Source organism: Neovison vison, chromosome 11 (genome assembly GCF_020171115.1).
Source record: "Neovison vison isolate M4711 chromosome 11, ASM_NN_V1, whole genome shotgun sequence".
In the NCBI taxonomy this organism is placed as follows: domain Eukaryota; kingdom Metazoa; phylum Chordata; class Mammalia; order Carnivora; family Mustelidae; genus Neogale; species Neogale vison.
In genome coordinates, this window is record NC_058101.1 from 67,126,383 (window position 1) to 67,146,278 (window position 19,896).

General features: G+C 60.3%; 1 protein-coding gene across 1 annotated transcript in view; it reads right to left on the reverse strand.

Annotated features, from left to right (window-relative positions):
* Positions 1-16,725, reverse strand: part of SH3BP2 (SH3 domain binding protein 2) — a 35,346-nt gene extending 18,621 nt beyond the window's left edge. The window contains exons 1-2 of the mRNA XM_044267908.1: positions 16,668-16,725; positions 1,881-1,931 (exon numbers count right to left, since the gene is read on the reverse strand). The gene's annotated coding sequence lies outside the window, so the exon portion shown is untranslated. The remainder of the gene's footprint in view (positions 1-1,880; positions 1,932-16,667) is intronic.
* Between the last annotated feature and the right edge of the window lie 3,171 nt (positions 16,726-19,896).

The following is a 19,896-nucleotide window of genomic DNA, read 5'->3' on the forward strand; positions in this document are numbered from 1 at the left end:
GCCCCAGAAGCCCTGCCCCCCACCAAGAAGCCTGTGCTCACATCCCATGCAGGGAGCTCACTACCCCCACCTCTCTGCCCTTTGACACCAACATCGGTCTGAGGAACTAGGTTCCCAGCGTAGGCGCAGGCATCTCCCTTCACCCTCCCTCCTTACTCTTCCACAGGCCAATTCCACTCTCCTGCCTGGCATAGCCTCTGTGCAGAGCTGAACTCACATGCCTCTAGTGGCTCACATCCCTCTCTGTGGCTCCGCCAGTGTCAGGACCTACCCCCAGGTCCCACTTGGGCCTGTCCCAGGCCAATGCTGCCCCACCAAGGTGGCCTTCCTCCCCTGCCCAGACCCACAGCCAAGAAAGGGAGCGGGGGGGGGGGCAAGGCCGGGCTGTTTGGTGCTGAGCCCCCACATCCCCTGCCCCTCCTCTCCCGAGCTGGGATCCCACAAAGGACAGGAGGCCAAAGGAAGGGGCACTCTGCGACGAAACCCACAGAAGGATCTGAGGGTTAGAGAGGCCAGACCATGGGGTCCCCAGGGAGTCGCTAACTGTCTCATCCAGTAAGTTTCCTGGGGTATGCCCTGCACAATCGACCATGTTGGCACCTGGCCATCCCCCGCATAGTTGTCACTGGGGCTCTGGTGGAGGGCAGCTCCCGGGCTGGGGGGCTTCCACTCCCACTCTGTCCACAGATCCAGACCCCTGCCAAGCCTGTCATGCCCCCAGGGCGCAGTTTGGGGTCACAGACTGCCTGCTATCTCTTGGAGGGTAGGGAACTTAGACTTTGTGGCTGGGCATGGCCACCCTAGCCTCCCCACGCCTGAGTCAGCCTCAGTGCCCACTGGTGGCCATGACAGACAGAGGCTTAGAGGTGGGCCTCTTCCCCTTGTTCCCCTTTGCAGTCTGCCCAGGGAGGAGAGAGGACCTCAGAGCAAGACACATTGGACACTCAGCTACCTCTATCCTGTGCTGGCCATGTGGCCTCAACCTACTTAGCCCCTCTGAGCCTGTTTCTCCGTCTGTGCAGTGGGTGCTGAGGGTTGAGATAAAGTAGCAGGTGAGAAGCCCCTGGGTCATGATCCAGCCAGGACAAGGCAGGATGGCAGTTCTGGCCTGGAGTGGGGGCCTCTAAGGGCTATGGGTTGGAGGGGTGGTGGCAGGCCCAGCAGGTAGATTAGAGGATGACCTCAGGGGCAGGCAGGTCTGACAGAGGAGGTGAAGTTTGCTGGGAGGGACTGGGGGGAGGAAGTCAAAGACAGGACAAGGGCTCAGAGCAACATCCAGGGTGGGCAACAAGGTGGCTGAGGCCCAGGGAGGCTGGGTGACAGGCGTGGGGGTGAGAACTGGCCAGGACAAGAACCAGGAGCCAACCAGCTCTCCCTGGGATGTACTGGCCCTCACTGGACAGGAAGAGGGATGGATGAGAAGGCCTGAGGTCAAGGCAGCAGCTGGCATCCCCATGGGGGTCAGATCCATGTTGGCCCCTTCTCCAGCCTTAGTGTCCCTATGGGAGTCTGAGGTCAGAGTTCTGGGCTGCTCCACCTCTTCCCTGGGCCTCAGTTTCCCCGCCTGCCCTCCTACCTCCTGAGGCAGCACTTGATCTTGCAGCAAATCACGCTATCATCTCTATTCCTGAAAACAGAGCGCTCTCCACTAATGGCAGCGCCATGACCTTTTACAGGGTGTAGAAACAGCCATGGAACTGATCCCACACCAGCATCCAAGCAGCAACACGAGTGGGGCTGGGGCAGGGCTGGGGTCCCCAAATCAAATGGCTCTGTCTTCTACCCCGCCCTCCCTAAATCGCAGCTCCTCCCCTCCCAAGGGCAAGCCCCTCAAAGTGCTGTCTTGGGGACCCCTCCACCTCCCCAGACTTAGGACTTACCACGGTGGGTGGGAGCCAGCCAGCAGGGCCAGGCAGGGGCCAAGGGTCAGCCTGAAAAAGGAAGAGAGAGGGAGAGCTTTCAGTCTGGGTTCCTGGGGTCCTCAGTATGCTCAGGGGCAAGGCCAACGCCCAACACCACAGCCCCTCTGCAGCTGGGCATGGAGTCGGCCTCAGCGCTGTGCTCACAGCCACGAGGCTGGTCCTCTCTGCACCCCCACTGCTCATGGACATGGACAGGACATGACTGTTCAGGAGGACAGGGCCAGACCCGCGCTGCTCACGAGGACATGGCCGTTCGGGAGGATGGCACCGGCCAGGCTGACTGCAGACAACGGAGGTGCGAGGAATGGGACCACGTCCCCAGAAACCCTAGCCCCGGCTCTCCTGTAGGCACCCTGGGCCCCCGTGCCCGCTCCGGGGCCTGCCTGCCACCTGCAGGGGCAGTTCAGGCACTGAAGGTGTCAAGGAGGGCCGGCTGGGCTCAAGGAACGGCAGCTGGTGACCATACTGGGAAAAACCTCAAGATCTCAAATAAGATGCTTCGTATCAGCCCCCTGCAGGGCCTGGGTCTGCCCAGAGCCAGCCCTAGGACCCTCAACCACACACCTACTCCTCTTTCTGGCCTGTGCCTTCTCTCCATACCTGGGGCTGAAAGCTGCCTTCCAGAGAAGGCAGCCACGATGATGAGCATTGATCATCAGTACCAGAGCATTGATGTGTGGGCCCTATCTCCCCCGCTACCCCCCCCTCCCGCCAAGTTCCCAGCCTGCTGCCCACGGAGGCTGCCTGCCTCTCATCAGCCTTGTCCCAGAAGTGCTACCCCCAAGACAGGCCCTCAGTCCTGCCCACGCCAGGGGATCCTGGGCTGCCAGGTGGAGGGAGTGGGTGGTGTGGAGGGCAGAGCCCTGCTGGGGTCACCTGGTGTAATGGGCTAAATGGGGGTCAAAGTCTTAGCCTCCAGAAACTATGAATGTGGCTTTATTTGGAAAAGGGACCTTTGTGTATGTCATTAAGGATCTCATCCAGGATTAGCCAGAAGTGCCCTCAATCCAACGGCACGTGTCGTTTTGAGAAGAGCAGATAGAGAAGATCATATGAAGCCCAAGGGGCAGACTGAGGCGAGGGGGGCATAAGCCAGAGACGCCGCAGATGCAGATGCAGACGTCCGCAGCTACCAGGAGATGGAAACGGCAAGGAAGGAAGGGCCCTCTTCCAGAGCCTGGGGAGACAGTGTGGTCCTGGTGACACCTGGTTCTGAGACTTTGGGGCTCCAGGACTCTGGGAGAGTAAACGTCTGTCGTTTGAAGCTCCCAGGTGTGGGACTTTGTTAGGGCAGCCCTAGGAAACTATTACACATCAGCCCCCCCACCCCAAAAGTCCTTTCCCAGGACCAACTTCATCTCAAGTCCTGGGTGTGTCCTGCAGGGAGAGACCCAGTCTGGGGAGAGTCCCCCCTGCCCCTGCCCCCTACCTTGCCTTGGGCATCCAGCTGGTTGCCCTCCTCCAGGCCAGACTCCCCCCCCCACCCTTCCCAAGCACAGGATTGGATGCCACCTCCAGCTCCCACCCATGAGATTTGCTAAGCCCACTCCTGCCTCAGCCTCTGGCCCACACTCCTGCCCAGCCCTTCCTTGGCACAAGTCCAAGTACTTGGGGTCCAGCCCTGCTTCCTGCCCCTGGCCTTTGTACCTTCATGCCCCATTCCCAGTATGTGCAATCTCTTCCACTCACAGACTAATGCTCCCTCATCCTTTGAAAACAGAACCACCTAGAACAGCACACCCTTTGAAACCTCCACGTCAATGGCATAGCCTTATGCCCTCCCACGGATGTCCCCAGCCCTCCCCATCAGCCTGGCTCCCACCACATCCCCAGAGCCAGGTTGGTGCCTGGCCCACGGCAGGCCCAAAAAACAGATGGATGGATCAATAGGTTCAAAGTCACGTCTACCCACAGGGCCATTGCCCTGACATGGTCTAACTAGCACATGCCTAGACAGTCCCTCAGAGCTACAGTGAAGAACTGTGACCCAGAGCTAACTGGACCCTGGACGAGAACCAATGTCCAGGGTAGGCTACAGCCGATGCCCACCTGTGCCCAGGACCTCTCCTTGGGGAGATGACCACCGGCTGGCAAGCAGCCGGAGTTCAAGACCGACGACTGTGGAATGCAGAGCAAGTCACCAATCAGAGCCTGCCAGTGTCCCCAGAAAGACAGTGGTGTGCTCAGGTCTAGAAAGTCCCAGGAGTTTCTCAGGGCTACCCAAGGTAGAGGCAGGAAGCAGCCCAGCCACTCGTGTGTCCAAGGGCAAAGGAAATGAAGGGAAGGACAGAAAGAGGCCCCTTGCCCAGCTGCCCACATGGGCGCTGGGTTTCTGGGCCAAGCTAGGGGCAGGGCTGGGATTTCTGCTCTGGGACACTTGGCGCCCAAGCTGTGTCCCCACAGAAGACCCTGCAGCACCCCGGAGTCCTTCTCTCCCAGGCCAGGCGTGTCTGCTTCCTGCCAACATTCCCAAGCTGGGAAGCAGGCATGGTGGGCATAGTGAGGGGCAGGTTGGGTCTGGGGGAAGTGCTAATTGGCGTTATCTCTGGCCAAAGCCACACTTCTGCCTCAGACTGAGAGCCTGCAGAGAGGCGGGTCAGGATTCACACTTCAGTTCATCAAAACATAGACAAGTTTGCACCTTTTAATCACTTAAGAAAAAATTCTCCAGAGCATTGATGTGTGGGCCCTATCTCCCCCGCTACCCCCCCCCCGCCAAGTTCCCAGCCTGCTGCCCACGGAGGCTGCCTGCCTCTCATCAGCCTTGTCCCAGAAGTGCTACCCCCAAGACAGGCCCTCAGTCCTGCCCACGCCAGGGGATCCTGGGCTGCCCGGCAACCCGGGGAGGCCGGAGAGCATCGCAGAGACCATACAGGTGTCCCTAGGGACTCCGAAACTTGTGGCCCACTTTGAGCCTCTGCTTCCTCCTCTGAGGAGTGGGGTGACGGCTCTGGTACGGTGTTGTCCCAAGGACCACCTGGCATGGCTGGTGAGGAGGGACACTCCAGGGGCCTCTGGTCGCTGACCTTTTGCTGGCAACTCCGTCAGCATGGTCATGCTGGAAAGGGGAGCATTCTGTCCAGCCGTCCTCCTCAGAGCTGGGTGACACCTCCCCACCCCACCCCAACGGGTCTGGATCCTTGAGCACTCCAGACTCCTTGCCCACCTCCGGCCCCATTCCCAGCTGCACTCCTATAGTGGTGGGAGCACACAAACACACACACACACACACACACACACACACACTCTTTCTCTCTCTCTCTCAGGCCTCCAGCTACACTGGGACCCCTGCCCAGCGCCCAGGAGAGACTGCCCCTCCCTTCATCTCTCTCTCCAGCAGCTGGCAAGGACAGCCCCTCCCTGTGTTCATCTCCTGCACGGTGCCTGGCACAAAGCAGGCAGGGCGGGTAGGGGGGCGGGGGGAGGTGGTCTCTCCGTATGAACGCCTAAAAACCCACCCTGACTGGCTACGGGCCCCTGAGTCTTCATGGCACCTAGTTCAAGCGCTCATCTGCTGAATTAAACCCTTCGTCTTGTCTCAAGCACGCCGGGGGGCCTCTGGCTACATGACAGATGCCCAGTATGGGGGTTTTGGCGCCCACCAAACAGGGCCTGGACCCCTCCCAGAGGGACTTCTCCCAACCTGGTGCCCATCCCTGACAAGGCAGACATGGGGTCAGACCATGCCCCCTCACACCCTGAGAACCCACTGGGCCATGCTGAGGCAGGCCTCAGCAGTGCCACCGCTGCCCTCCCAGGGGTCAAGGGGATGTGGTTGGCCAGGAGACCTGCAGAGCACCTTTTTCAGGAGACACGGAAACAGAGAGATCATCTCCTCTGAGGTCAGACACAAGCTAATCTCTGGCCAGATGAGGAACCAACAGAGAGTAAGACTTCCCCAAAGCTAGCCTGCTCCACCTCTGGCCTTCCTGGGCCACGGTGCTCAGGTCATGCCACACTGACTCTCTACACTAAGTAAGAAGTCCTGCTGCGGGGCGGAGAAGGCTCCAGAAGATGGTTCTGGTGCTGGAAGCTAGCCTGGCTCCCTAGCCAGACAGGGCCTGGCTCCTGCTCCCAGCCCCAGGCTGGCCTCCTTAAGAACGGAGCCTCCTGGGGACACCTCTCCCACACGCACATCCTGTGGGGACAGACACCCCAATTGCTGAAGCCATGGCAGGGGGTCATTAAGGCTGGGATGCTTTCCTTCCTATAGTCTCCTCTTGTTACAGAAGACCAAGCCAAGGGGCCAGGACAAGGGCCTGGAATGTCCACCCAGCACCGATGCGTCAGCTCCAGGGCCCACTCAGTCCCCAGCTGCTCAAGGGTAAACACTGCCCTGCTCTCCCTTGTGAGGAAGTAGAGGCTAAGCCAGACTCATTGTGGCCACCCAGCTGGTACTGCCCGTGGCACCCACACCACACAGCCTGGCACTTCCTGCCCAGGCTAGCCCTAAGGGGACAGAGGACCAGGAGCCCCAGAGCCTCCTCTCAGGAAGGATAGTGGGTCCCACCTGGGCAGAAAATGCACCAGCCCAGAGGGCAACTGGAAGAGAGCTGGGGCTCTAGGCGTTATCGGGGCTCTGGGCAGGCTGCAGGACACGGACTGGGACATATGTGGGGTGCAGGTCCTTGTGGGACCTGTCCTTGAGGGCTCCGAGTCTGCTTGTTTTCAACTCACGTCCAAGGCCCTGGGGAGCCCAGCCAGGAGACACTCAGCCACAAGCTCCCACCCTCAGCCCAGCTCACCACTGCTAGTTCCCACAGTGGAAGGGGTCTGGTGCTCACCTCAGAACGAGGTCTGGTAAAAAGAAGAGCCCGAGGCCTCAGAGTCTCCACAGGGAACGGGGCTGTCCCAAGAGCTGCCAGGCTAAGAAGTACAAGCAGGGCTGAGGCCAGGCACTCCGTGCTAGGGCTGTGTGGACAGACAGGTCCACACTCCAGCAGAGGTTCCAATGAAGGCAGTTAGGTATTCCGGAAATAGTATCTCCATTAGAAAGAGGGTCTCCTACAGAGCCATGAAGGAACCCCACTGGAGAGCTAAGAAAACACAGCAGGAAGATCCAGAGGATTGCCATTGTTGTCCATCACTGGGCTGGGCTGGGCTGGGTGGCAGTCACAGGGTCTGGTCCCTCCTCTACATAGCAAGTTCCCCAAGTTCTTCTGGTGCTGGGGCAGAGGGAAACAGTCAGGGTACCCCTGCCAGTAAACACTGCACCCTTCACCCCAGGGTCCAAGCTGGACTCACCCTCCATCCGGGGCTCCCAACCGCTGGGGAGGCAGCCACTTGTGACTCACGTTCCTGTGACAAGCATTCCACCCAGACACAGTGACACATCAGCCCGCAAGTCCCGGAAGCAATCTTCCACAGGAAGGAGCCAAGCAAGGAAATCACATGGAGGGTGTCACGGACAGGAAGCAACTTGTGCAAAGGGCCTGGGGTTGAGGTAGGAGGAGGCATGCACCTTCACACAGAAGGAACAAAAGCAGGCTCCTTGCAGAGTTGTTTATCAGGGCCACCCGCTCAGCTGGGTGTGGGTGAGGTCTCAGACGTGCCCCCAGGGAGACCGTCCAAGCCAGGGTCCTATTCAGGCCTAGGCTCCAGTCCTGGCTTCTTTTATCTGCACTGGGGACTTGGTACAAGTCACTTCACACCTTAAGCCTCGCTTCCTCATTCCCCAAATGGACTGGATGCTAATGGCACCCTGAGGACCAAAGAAGATGGCTCACAGGGACCCTAACATAGGCACTAGGCCCAGCTTAGCCCAGATCTCAGCACCAGGGCAAGATGACAAGGGAACACTGGGGATATGGAGACTGTGAAGCTTATGCTAGGGTTGGAAGTGGGTAGAGGAGGTGGCCAGAGAGATCCAGCCCCACTGCTCCTCACAGGAGCCAGAGGTCAGCCATGATGCGCACACCCTACAGACCCCTGCTGTGTGCCTGGCCCAGGCCAAGGCAGCTGCACCAGCCCTCCACAATGGCAGCCACTTGCCAAGGCATCTAGGGCTAGGCCATCAGGGACATAGCTGAGACCCTGCAGCGGTCAGCAGCCTCGGCTTCTCTGCCATCTGTCCTACTACCCATCTGGTTAGTATCTTTCCTGCCACACAGGAGGAAACCATGGCACTCCCCAGCCCTTTACCCTTCAACGGGGCAGGGTTCCTGGGTCAGGGCAAAGAACACCAGAGCCCAGGGAGGCAGGTGGTGTAGCCCCCAATCTGGATCCTCTGACTGGGGGTCTGACCACTGTGGGTTCCTGGAGCCCTCCCTCACCAGGAACCCCAGTTCACCATCTGTCCAATGGGGTTCTGGCCTCTCGCTCCCCCTGCCCCAGGCCAGAACCCAGCCCCGGGGTCCACAGGAGAGTCCCTTCCCTTCTCCTGCTCTTTGCAGTCTTTCCCAGTGAGATCTTCTGTTTTAATCCACTTGCTGTTAACCTTTTATCCTGAATGCTAATGTTTTTAAGCTGTTTTCAGATCACTTTTGTCTTTGACACTATTGATTAGTTTTGACTGAGTTTTTTATCTTACTGCACTTTCTTCTGCTTTTGGTCACATTTTACTCAGTGGCCTCAGGAGGTGTCCCACCTGGGCGGGGTCTTGCCCACTCACTAGCTACCTCCTCGGGTTGCCCACAGAGAGGGGGGCACCGTGGTGACAGGCTAGCTCCCCCCCCCCACCGGCCCAGGCTGTCATGGACAGGGCCAGGGGCGGAGACAGGCTGCAGCCACTCCCAGGCCTGGGCTCCTGAACAGAGACAGGGAGACTGGGAGAGGAGGACAGACCCAGAGGGAGGGAGCTGGAGAGAGGGCACAGGAAGAGGAAAGAGAGAGGGGCAAAAGAGGGAAGGAGGATCAGGCCAGCCCCCTCCCTATCCCCCCACCCCCCAGCAGAGGAACTGAGAGCAGCATGTTCCTCCTCTGCCTTGGGAACCCCGGGGCCTGGGCGCTGGATAAGATGACTCATGGCTGCTGGCTCCTGTCCGCCCCTCAGCGCAGGCCCACAAGGGAACCAGACTGTTCCCAGGCGCCCTCACACTGCCCCATTGTTCAGAGGCCCAGGGAGGAAAAAGTTCTGGCGAGGGCCCCAGGTTGGCAGGAAAAGGGGTCCGTCCCCAGTCTCCCCTGCCCAGTGCGATCTAGGCCTCCATAGTGGGCATCTCCACCCAGCCATCCTGCTGTCCTCCACACTGTCCCCTTCCTAAGGCCAGCTGTCCTGTGAGATCCTGTACCCCAGGCACACCCTCCCATTCCCCCTTCTGGCTCTGAGTCTGTGTCCCAGCCACAGCAGAGGGCAGGTTCTCAAAGGTGACTATAGTCAGGGTCAAGTTCAAGGTCCTTACCCAGCTGGTGCTCCACCACACTGCACAACTCATGCAGCCTTCCCTGACTTCCTCTCACTATCATCTCTACCTGACAAACTCCTGCCTGGTCTTCAGTCCCAGCTCAGATCACCCCAAGGCACTCCCTGATGCCCCACAGTCAGGCTGGGGGTTCTCAGAGCCAGCAGGTCTAGAAAAGAGGGCCTCTGGTGGGAGCTCACCCTGCTGCTGCCCAGGGCCAGGTCCTTCCTGAGGCGTGGAAGGCTCCAGCCAGGCACCCAGACCCGTATGAGCCCACAGCCAGAGCTCTCCCAGGCTGCCTGCCTCCTCCGCATCCTACCTCCTGTCCAAGAGCCTTGGAAAGCTTCACCAGATCCCCACAGGCCAAGTGCGTGCCTCGCCCTGCCCCTCACGGTGGACAGAGCGGACACTCTGCTTTAGCACTCAGGCACGGAGGCTTCCACTCGTCAGCAGAGCAGGAACCAGGCTGTCGCGTGCCAGCACCCAAGGCCTCCTCCTGGCAGAAAAGCTGCCACGAGGCTGGGGCAGCCTGCACTGAGGGGGAAGGGGGTACAGCAGGGGGGCCGAGTGCTACAGTAACACCCTCCCTTTCCCTAGGGAGACAGCCATGGGCTCACACCACTGTGGGCCAGAAAGGCTGGCAAAGAAGACTGGGGTGGGGGTGGGGTGTGGTCAGTACCCCAGGCCCCAGGGCTACCCCAGGCTTCACCCGCAGCCCCAGGGGTCCCTCAGCCTCACCCGCAGCCCCAGGGGTCCCTTGGCAGGGGGTCAGCGGACCCCTATCCCCACCACGCACCTAGCCCTCCTGCAGGTCACACCCCCCCCCCCCCCCCCCCCCGGCACACATGCTTCCTCATAGCCATGGCTGCAGGGAGCCAGGGGTCTGTGGGAGGGTCTCCAGACTCCAGTGAGCTTTGAAAATAGAAACCAAGCCCTGGGATGCCTGGGTGGCTCAGTGGGTTAAGCAGCTGCCTTCAGCTCAGGTCATGATCCCAGCATTCTGGGATCGAGTCCCACACTGGGCTACTTGCTCGGCAGGGAGCCTGCTTCTCCATCTGCCTCTGCCTGCCTCTCTGTCTGCCTGTGCTAGCTCTCTCTCTCTCTCTCTCCCTCTCTGACAAGTAAATAAATAAAATCTTTTAAAAAAGAAGAAAAAAAGAAACCAAGCCTTGCTCTCAACCCTCCCAAGCCTCGGGGCCTGACCTCTGCATTCCCTCTGCCTTCTCCAGGCCTCTCCTTTAGAGCTTGCACACCGATACTGTGTGGGACCCTCGGCCTGGCCCCTCCTGTCCCCTTCCTGCTCTCCCACCTCATGGAGGCCCCACCATGGATGCCCCCCATGGCACCTCCCATGCCAATCAAGGGTGTTGCCCACTAGCAGGGCCAGGACCAGGGGGCCAGGCACTCCGGAGGGCTCCATGCAGGTCTCTGAGGGGTGCACGCGGCTTGGGCTTCCCAAGACCCAGCACCCAAAGAGCGGCCCCACAGTGCCCAGCTGTGGGGAAGCTCAGCACGGGAGGGGCATCTCTTTCTCAACCCTCTTCCTTCTCTAGCAGCTTCCTGCCCCGCGGTGGGCACGGCTCCCACCGACCACAGCTTTGTACCCTCTGGTCATAGTCTCAGGAAAATGGGAAGACTGGTCTCAGAGAGTCCCTGCCCCGGGGTGCAAAGCTTCTGAGACCAGGTGCCCAGGACCCCTGACTGGGTCAGGTCTCAGAGATGGCAGACTCCATTCCTTGCTCCATTGTGGACCCCTGGAGCTGAGGCCCCGGTGGGCAGCACCGGGGGCCTGCTCCCAGCCTGGGACTCTCCTTGTGCCCCATCACCAGACCAGAGACAGACCCCTGCCAGAAGGCCCAGGCATGACCCCCCTTAGCTCGGTGTGGCAAGAAGCCGGCAATGGGGACCCCAGCCCTGGCCCTATCAACACCAGGCAGCAGTGTTGCTGTAAGGCCTCCCAGAGGAGCATTTCCTCCCTGAGCAGGACTTGGGAGAAGACAGGAGGCAAAGAGGAAGAGGGCTGTGTGGACCCCCGACACAGATAAGGTCCTGGGATAGGGTTTCGGGCAGGGTGCCGACAGCTGTAGCCTGTGCCTCTAGGGCCCAGCATTGTCAGCTCTGAGAAGAGCTGGGCGCCTCAGCAGGAGGCCTTGGTGGTCTGACACCGCCGGTGGGGGCCCTGAGGCCCCCTCCCAGCCAGGTCACTACCAAGCGTCCTGCCCAGGACCAAGCGGCCACCCTGCATTCCTGGAGGGTTTAGGCCTGACCGTGATGGCAGCAGGAAGCTATGTCCCATCCTAGGCTGAGGGGTAGGAGACGCAGCCCCTATGTCCACCTAGCTGACCGCTGACCTGTGTGCCAGAGCCTGGCTTCCAGTGCTGTGTCTGCCCAGCCATCCAGAAACCCAGGGAGTCAGCACCAACTGCTCATCCCTTTCTGGCCCCAACTAGGAGAGGAAGGAGCTGGGTGAGGGAGGGACGTTCTTCAGGAGGCCAAGTAGGCACTGAGTTTCCTGCCACACCTCCCTCCCGCTCTGACACATGGCTGTCCTCCTCACACCTGTCTGCTCTGGGCTTCCGGGTCCTTCCTCACCGCCCTCCTATGGACAGCCATCCAACCCTGTCAGGCCCCATCTCAGGGACTGGCTCCCTGGGCCCAAAGACCAGGTTCCCACAATGGCCTACAGGTCTGGGGAGCCCAGGCTGGCTCCAATCTTGGCCCTAACATATGCCTCTAGGAAGGCAAGCCACATTTCCAGTGGAGCCCCAAGGACACTCCACCCCAGTCTCCCATCTGTCCTATGCTGGGGCCACTAGGAGCATCAGGACCCCACAGCGGGGGCAGGCTGGCTAGCTGGGCTGCGGGATTATAATGGGAACCTTTCAGCAAGGCTGTGGCACAATAAGCATGATTATCTGATCGGCGACTCCGCCATGCTGAATGGCCGAGGACTTCCAAGATGATGGAGTGCATTTGTCTCAGACACTGAGTAGACAGTTAAATGTGGGCAGGTCTTAACAAGCCAAATTCAAAGAGGGCCCGGCCCTGCCTGGTGCCACCTGCCTGTGGTGTTTCAGGCTTTTGGGAGTTTCTGGATATTCCGAAGTAGGACTTCCTGCTGGGAGGGCCCACATGCACCCTCACCCTCCTCTGGTCAGGTCTATGTGGGCCCTGGCATTCAGACGTGGCCCTGTCCTTCGAGAGTTCACAGCTGCATGGTGGGGGCAGAGAGGTAATAGACTGCGTGGCGGGGGGTGGGGGAAGGGCAGGGTGGGCCAAGGGCTGAGCCGGCCAAGGGCCGAGCTGCTCCCTGTGGCGTCTGTCTGCCTGTGAGTCTTGCCCTCCAACCTGTGGGTCTGTATACTCCAGAGGCCCACGCTGAGCCCCGGCCTGGTACCCAGAGCACCTGGCAGAGGGCTGGGAGGCAGTCTGTTCTGAAAGGCATTGAGCTCTGCTCCAAAGGCAGGAGCTGGCAAAGGGTGGCCAAGGCCCAGGCCCCTGGTCAGAGCCCCAAGTGGTGTGTGGGGCCAAAGCAAGGCCTCATCCTGGCATTTGGGGCCCCAAGGTCACCCTCTGACCTTTCCCTGCTTTGCTGGGAACAGCTAACCGTGAGGGCTAGGGGCTTAATTGGCTCTTCCCAGAGCTCAGGGCAGTGGGTGGGGCCCCAAGGGCAGTGTGAGGTGTGAGGACACATGGCCCTCTGAGCCTACGAGCAGGGATGCTGGATTATAACATCGTTTCCGCCAAGGCCGAAGGAAGGATATCCTCAAAATGGAGCTGCAGGATCCAACTGGCACAGGGTCTGCTGGGCCTGGGGGCACAGCCTCCATGCGGCCCCATAGGGAGGGCTCCTGGTCAGCATCTCCCGTGCTTTTCCCAAGGATGCCAGCCATTAGCACTGGTTTCACAAGGAGGGAACTAAAGCCTAGAGATAATCAGAGGCCGCTTCTGTGCAGGAAAGGAGGCTCCCCTCTGCTTCCTGATCTCTGCCAGCCCTGAGAAGCACCCTCCTCCTCCCAGAAGCCTGCCAGGCAGCTCAGCCCCCAACCCGGGAGAGCTCACACCATCACCGCACACATATCTCTGCCCAGGGCTGTCAGGCATCACTTCTACCGACCCTGGGGCGGGACCTCACTCCCTCTGCAGGCTCCAGCAGGCAGGCACCCACACCCCACCCAGTGGCCTGGAACAGGCCTGCTTGGCAGCAGGCCATCCCCACCCTGGGCTCGGTAAGCGCACAATAAACATCTGATTCACAAGGAAACAGAGGGCACTTCTCAGAATTGGAGTGTGGCTGCAGGGGACAGGGGTGCGGATACCACAAGGGTGCCATGCCAGCTGCCCGGGCCCCACTGACCACCCCAGGACACTGCCCCCGGCAACCAAACAAGCTTGTATCGTTCTAGGAGACCAGCCAGCAAAGAGTGCTGGAACCCAGCAGGCCCAGCCCACATGGGCCAAGGGTCAGTCTGCACTGGACCCTGGACCAGGGGTAAAGGAAACACCAGTCCCACCAGCAGGTTCCAGAATGGGCTGACCACTCAGGTGGCCTCAGGGTAGGAACCTCAGAATCTCTGGTGCCTGAGGAGACGGAAGGGGGAGACCTTTGTCACCTCAAGCACAGTGAGGGCCCTCCCCAAGGAGAGCCAGCCGGGCCTGGCCTTGCACTTGTATGGCTCCTAGAGTTCAGGGGCAGCTGGTGGAGCCTGGCGCCCAAGGCCAAAGCCTTCAGTGTGACCCCGAGCCAGTGGCTCCCACCACCTGAGGATCAGGAAGGAAGGATGATTCCTGAAAGAGGCTGAGAAGCAAGTCCATCCGTCTGTCTGGCAGCCCCCTGTCTGTCCTCCCACACATGGGCCTGCAGGGGGTGCGGAGGAGGAGTTGGGGCAGCAAAGCCAGGCCTGCCCTCCAGAGGCTACATAGAGCCCAGAATGTTTTCCCCACCACCCCTGGGACATAGGGGGCCTACAGCCAGTGAATGCCTGGGCAGGGCCACTGGAGATACCCAGAGGCCTTCTGGACAGAGGCCACCAACCCTGGGGGAGGACTTCGGCATTCTGAGAGCCCCTCCCCCTGCCTCGCTGGCCCCTCTGCCCTTTCACTCAGCCCCCATTGCCCCACTCATGTCCTCACCTTACCCGACACACACCAGGCCACTCTGGTTAGACTGGTCTGCCACTGGTCTGCCCTCGCTGCTGGCCTCTGGCGCAGTCTGTCCCTGCCCCCAAGGCGGTCACCGTGGCTAAGAAAGCAGCCTTCCTCCTGACTGCAAACCCTGTTTTGCCAGGACACCCGCAGCCCACCTCCCCCAGCCAGGCTGCCCAGTCAGGCTGCCCAGGCAGGCCCCACTACCTGGGGTTATTTAAGGACCACCTGTGCCTGGAACTGACTTAGGTCCCCAAGCCTGGACATCTCACCACAGAGTTTTAAGAACAGAAGCCAGGAGTACCCAAGCGGCTCCCAACCCTGACCACTCTGGACAGACTCAGGCCTTTGCCACAAGACCCTAGTGGGCGGGGACTAGGAGCTGGCCCTTTGACGTAGGACTCTGTGCCAGCACCCACCCAACTCCTGAGCGGAGGTGGCCCAGCTGTCACCAGGCCCTTGGATATTCATCACCCCCCCCAAAGGATGGAGGCTCACTACCACAGGTTACAGATAAGGAAACCAAGACTTAGCGAGAGATGTCCTAGCCAAGATCATACAGCTGGTGAGTGGGGGCGGCCAACTTCAAACGCAGGACCTAGCCCCTCTGTGACCAAGCTGGGCCACAGCACCTCTCTGTTTCCTCAGTCCCCCACTCTGTAGGGCCGCATGCCTGCCTGCATCCATATCAGCGGACAGATAGCAAGGCCTAACTCAGCACCTTGCTTTCCTCTGTCCATGTGAGCAAGAAGGGCCAAAGCAGGTTTGCATCCCCACTCACCTTCTGTCTGTCCCAGGCCAGCCTCCTTGGAGGGGTCTTCCCTGACTCTGCAGGCCTGAGGGGCTCCCTGAAACGGCCAGGACCCCATCATCACTCCTCTTCCCAGAGAGCTGACAGGGACTGGCCTAGACCATCTCTCCACCCTTCCTCCTGCTCCCTCTGCCTTGGGTGTACTCCAGTATGGGACCCAGAGCCAAGTTACAGGGCAGTGGGAGTAGGGAAGGGGAATTCTGCAGTCTTTACCCCCCCCCCAGGGCCACCATCCTGGCCCCCGGCCCATCCGGAGAGGAGCCCCGGCTCCCAGGGGCCCCCCTGCGTGGGTGTCCTGGGTAGAGGACACAGTGGCAAGGGATTCCAGGAGGAGATGGATCCCAGCCCCCTCCTCTGCTTTTGGAGACCCTGGCCCAGAGAGGACAGGGGACTGATCCAGGGTCACACAGAGTCAGTGCTGAGCTGGACACGAACCAGGAATCCTGCTCCCACTCCAGGATTTGCCATGTCCCCTTGGACCTCTGACCACTGAGAAAAAGTTCTATCCATTTCATCATCATCGCCATCACTGCAAGGAACATCCCCGGAGCCCCCTTTGTGCCAGGGACTGGCTACACGCTTCCTGAGCAAGGTCACGTGTGTGTCACGCCCTCGGGCACCCAAACGGTCCCACAGAGAGCCCAGGCCAGGGCCAGGGCCACTTCGGGGACATTTTCCTCAGTGTGGCCATCTGGCCACAGGCACAGACATCACCAGCCTCAGCAGATGAACAAATGAAGGTAGAGAGGAGGTGAGGCACTCGTGGTCAGAGGGTGGCAGAGAGGGCAAGCTCCAGGCTGACACATGGCAGCAGGACTCTGGCCCTCAGCACTCTCAGAGGAAACACACTGTCAGTACCACTCACCAGGGGAAGCAAGGCCCAGGGCAGCAGGAAAGAGCTGGGCTGCTGGGAGGGACCCAGCCCACATGCCAGAGGCTGTCCCCAATCCCAAACTCCCCCATCCACTCTGCCCTCCCCTCTGACTCTCTGACACTCACTGCTCCCCCAAATAACACTCGCAGACTCCCCCAGGGCCGCGGGGCTACCAGTCACTCACACTTCAGTGTGAATCAGCTCCTACAGGCAGGTAGCTGTCCTCCTACCTTTGTTGAGCGCTGAAGGAAGGAAGTTTGGATTACCAGGAGGAGGTAGGAGGAAACTCCCCCCTCTGAGCCCTCAGAGACCCCGTCCTGTGGGTCGCACGGAGGTGGGAGGCTTTCAGCCCGCGAGCCCCAGGGGCCTAGGGAAGCGGGGGTGGAGGGTGGGGGCCGAAAGACAAGAGGGACGCGGGACAGACCCGACGCAACCGCCCTCCACCCCTAGGCCTGCGGGGTACACCGAGCGCTCCCCCGAACCCACACGCTTCCCCGGGCAGCGGTGCCGAGGACGCTGGCCCCGGGGACCCCAGCCAGTCCGGAAGACGCCATCGCACCCCGCCCGGGCCTTACCCGCGAGGCTCTGCTCCCGGCCCGCGAGCCCTCCGTCTCCACGGCGGCTCGCGGCTCCGCCGCCAGGCGCTCCCGCCCGCGGGGCCGGCAGCCAGGCTGCTCCGGCCGCCCGAGTCCGCCCCGTCGGCCTGGCCCCGCCCCGCCCCACCCCGCCCCACCCCGCCCCGCCAACCTGGCCCTGCCTCCCCAGGCTCCGGGCCACGCTCCCATCTGCCGCTCCGCCGCGGAAGTTCGCGGTGGAGCGGGGCTTGGGACCTTGCGGTGCGAGGACCCCCTCTTCTTTCCCCATCCCGCTTCCGGGGTGGAGAAGGTAGGCGCTCAGTTCGGGCGTGGGCACACCGTCCGTGCAGAGCACACAGTAGGTGCTCAGTAAATGCAGGCGAGTGAAGAGAGTGAACGAATGAGTAGCGTTTCTGATCTTGGGCCCGACCTTCCCGCTATACCGGTGGCCCTACTGCAGCTGGCGCTGCCTGCCCCCAGCACCGAGATCTTGATCCTGCAGGAAGAAGGTGGCGCTTCCCTTCCCTTGATCCCACCCCTGACTCATGTGTCTGATTCTGATGGCAAGGTGCGAGACAGCGGCACAGACTGAACCCTTCCTGGCAGAGGAGGGCTTGCTGGGAACTGAACCCCTGGAACCTCGCCCTTCAGCTGCTTCCAGACTGAGACACAGTCCTCTGAGCAGGTCTGGAGTCCCATGGCTCAGGGGTCTGGCTGCAACATTCTGAGGCCCAGGAAACAGGGTCCTTTCACTTTGCCTCCTGGGAAGCTCCCAACCAACAAGGCCCTTCCCCATACCTGAAGAAGGAAGGGGGTATTACAGTCCAGTTTTAGACCCAGATGATCCTGTTTAAGGGACAGGGCTTAGTGGAGGAAGGGGTCTTGGCAGGTGTCATAGGGGAAGGGCCTTTCAGAGAGGAAATAGCTCCCCTACCCCATCCCGGGAACCATAAGGGCCTAGTAGGTAAGGTGAGCTGTGGAGAGAGAGTGGAGATGCTCTAGGGAGAAGGAGCAAGGTCTGCAAGCTTGTAGGTGAGTGGAGGCTTCTGGGGAAGGGGCCCACGGCTTAGGGAGCTAGGAGCAGGAGGCAATGTTCATCCCTGTGAGGAATGGGGGCTGGATCCTGGCCCCAGAGCCTAGGAAGCTGTGAGCAGAGGAAGGACAGGATCTAGCTGGGGGCCGGAAGAACCTGGTGGGAATGCTGCGGGAACCGAAGGCTGGCTGAGGACAATGCAGAAGCTGACCCCTGCGACCTTCCCCCACCCCCATTCCTGGGTGGGACATGTGTGACAGTCTTCCAGCAATCTCCCATCTATCTTAATGTTAATTCCTTGCTAGAGGGGAAAACAACCTTAACTCAAGGAGGGCAAAGCCTTGGGTATCTTGTAAGTATCTTATAGGTCAGTCTGCTTTAGCCAATGGAAGTTCTCTTGAAACTTCCCTTTTCCTTACTTCCCCCAACTCCTTCATTGCTCCTCAAGACACAGGGACAGCAGCTCTTTCTGCCCATCGATCCTGTCTTGTGCTTTAATAAAACCACCATTTTGCACCAAAGACGTCTCAAGAATTCTCTCTTGGTCGTGGGCTCCAGATCTCACCCCACCAAACCTCACCTATGTTCCAAAACCATATCAGGGAGAGCAGATGGCCAGCCCCACAGAGGCTGGGCCTTACCCAGATGGGAGGCTAAGGTCTGCCCCTCTATTTTGGGCTGGGCATGAGAGGCCAGAGTCCAGCAGGTAGAAATGGCTGGACTGGCTGCTCTGAACGAGGCAGGGATGGGGACATCCAGGGCCTGGGTTTAGGTCATGCTGAGCCTGAGGTCCCTGAGGCCTTACGGAGACATAGCCAGGCAAAGGGGGTGCCCAGCTCTATCTGGACAGAGCTCAGGCAGATCACTGTCCTCCTGTCCCAGTCAGAGCTGCCTGGCAATGGGTCCCGGACCCCAGAAAGGGGAGACCTCGCAGCAACAGCTCACATGCCCACTGATGAGACACACTCGGGATTAGCAAAGTTACCAGGAGAGCAGGGGGAGTGTGAGAGGCCAGAAAACCAAGCGGCCAGGCCCTGAACCCCGGCATGGGGGAGAGGCCCATGTCCTCCAGGAGGAGACCAGGATGAAGACAGAACCACTGGAGAGGAAGGGGCCAAATTAGGGAAAGTGTGGCCAGAGGAGGGAAAGCCATTAGCCAGCAGGGCCTCAGTTTCTCTATCTGTGAAATGAGGGTGGGGGCCATCTGCTGGAGGGTTGGCAGAAGTTCGACAGAGGATAGGAATAAGCAAGGAGCCTGGCAGCCCAGCCCTTCAGCCCCCAGGGCTGATAGAGAGTCTCCCTGCCTGCCCAGCGCCTCCCCTCACCACCCCCCCTCATCTAGGGCTCCACCGACCCACCGTTAAGTCTGGCTCTCCACCTAAACCCCAGAGTTTCTAGAATTCTGCCCCTCCCAGCCCACAGAAGTGCTGTGGAAGGGGCTGGATCAGCCACCATCAGCACCCAACCCGGTCACCCTGCTCTTGGAACAGGGCTCCCTGTGAAGGAGGCTCAGTGCAAGGCCTAGCTGGGCTGGAGCACCTGACAGGGGGGCTCACTGCCTCGTGGCCAGACCCATGAGCTTTCTGATGGTTCTGCAGACCAAGTGCCAGCCTTCAGCTGGGCCCGGGCGACCCCAGAGTGACACAGGGAAAGCCCCACTCTTGCAGGTTGCAGAAAGGAGCAGGCGCCCTCGTGTCAACTGTGAGTGACCTCCGACAGGGATAGATCGGGAACAGAGTGGAGAAAAGCCTGTCATCTGTGCCTCTGGCCAGAGCATGACAATAGTGCTGGTTGGGGTAGGGGCTGGTTTCAGAGGCCACATTCCCGGGTGACAGATGGCAGAGAGGACCCAACAGCTGGATCATTTCCGATGGCCTTGTTCTTCTTGCCTCTCGTGCTCTAACTCTGTGCTTACCTGTCTGCCTAGAATCCTGTCTAGAACCCTCACCGTACCACTCTCTCTCACCTCGTCTTTTGTCCCTGTCCTTGCCTCGCAGTATCTGGTGTCACAGCAGAGGGATTCAGTCACCATGCCAGGTAGTTCATGTTACCTCTCCACTCTGGAACCTCCTAGAGCATATGCCCGAGTTCTCACCTGGGCCCTGCCACTACAACCCTTCTTTTCTCTCTCTGAGCTTCTCTCTCCCCAGTGCCAGCCTCTCCACCCCCCCCACCACCACCACCAGGGGCCACACT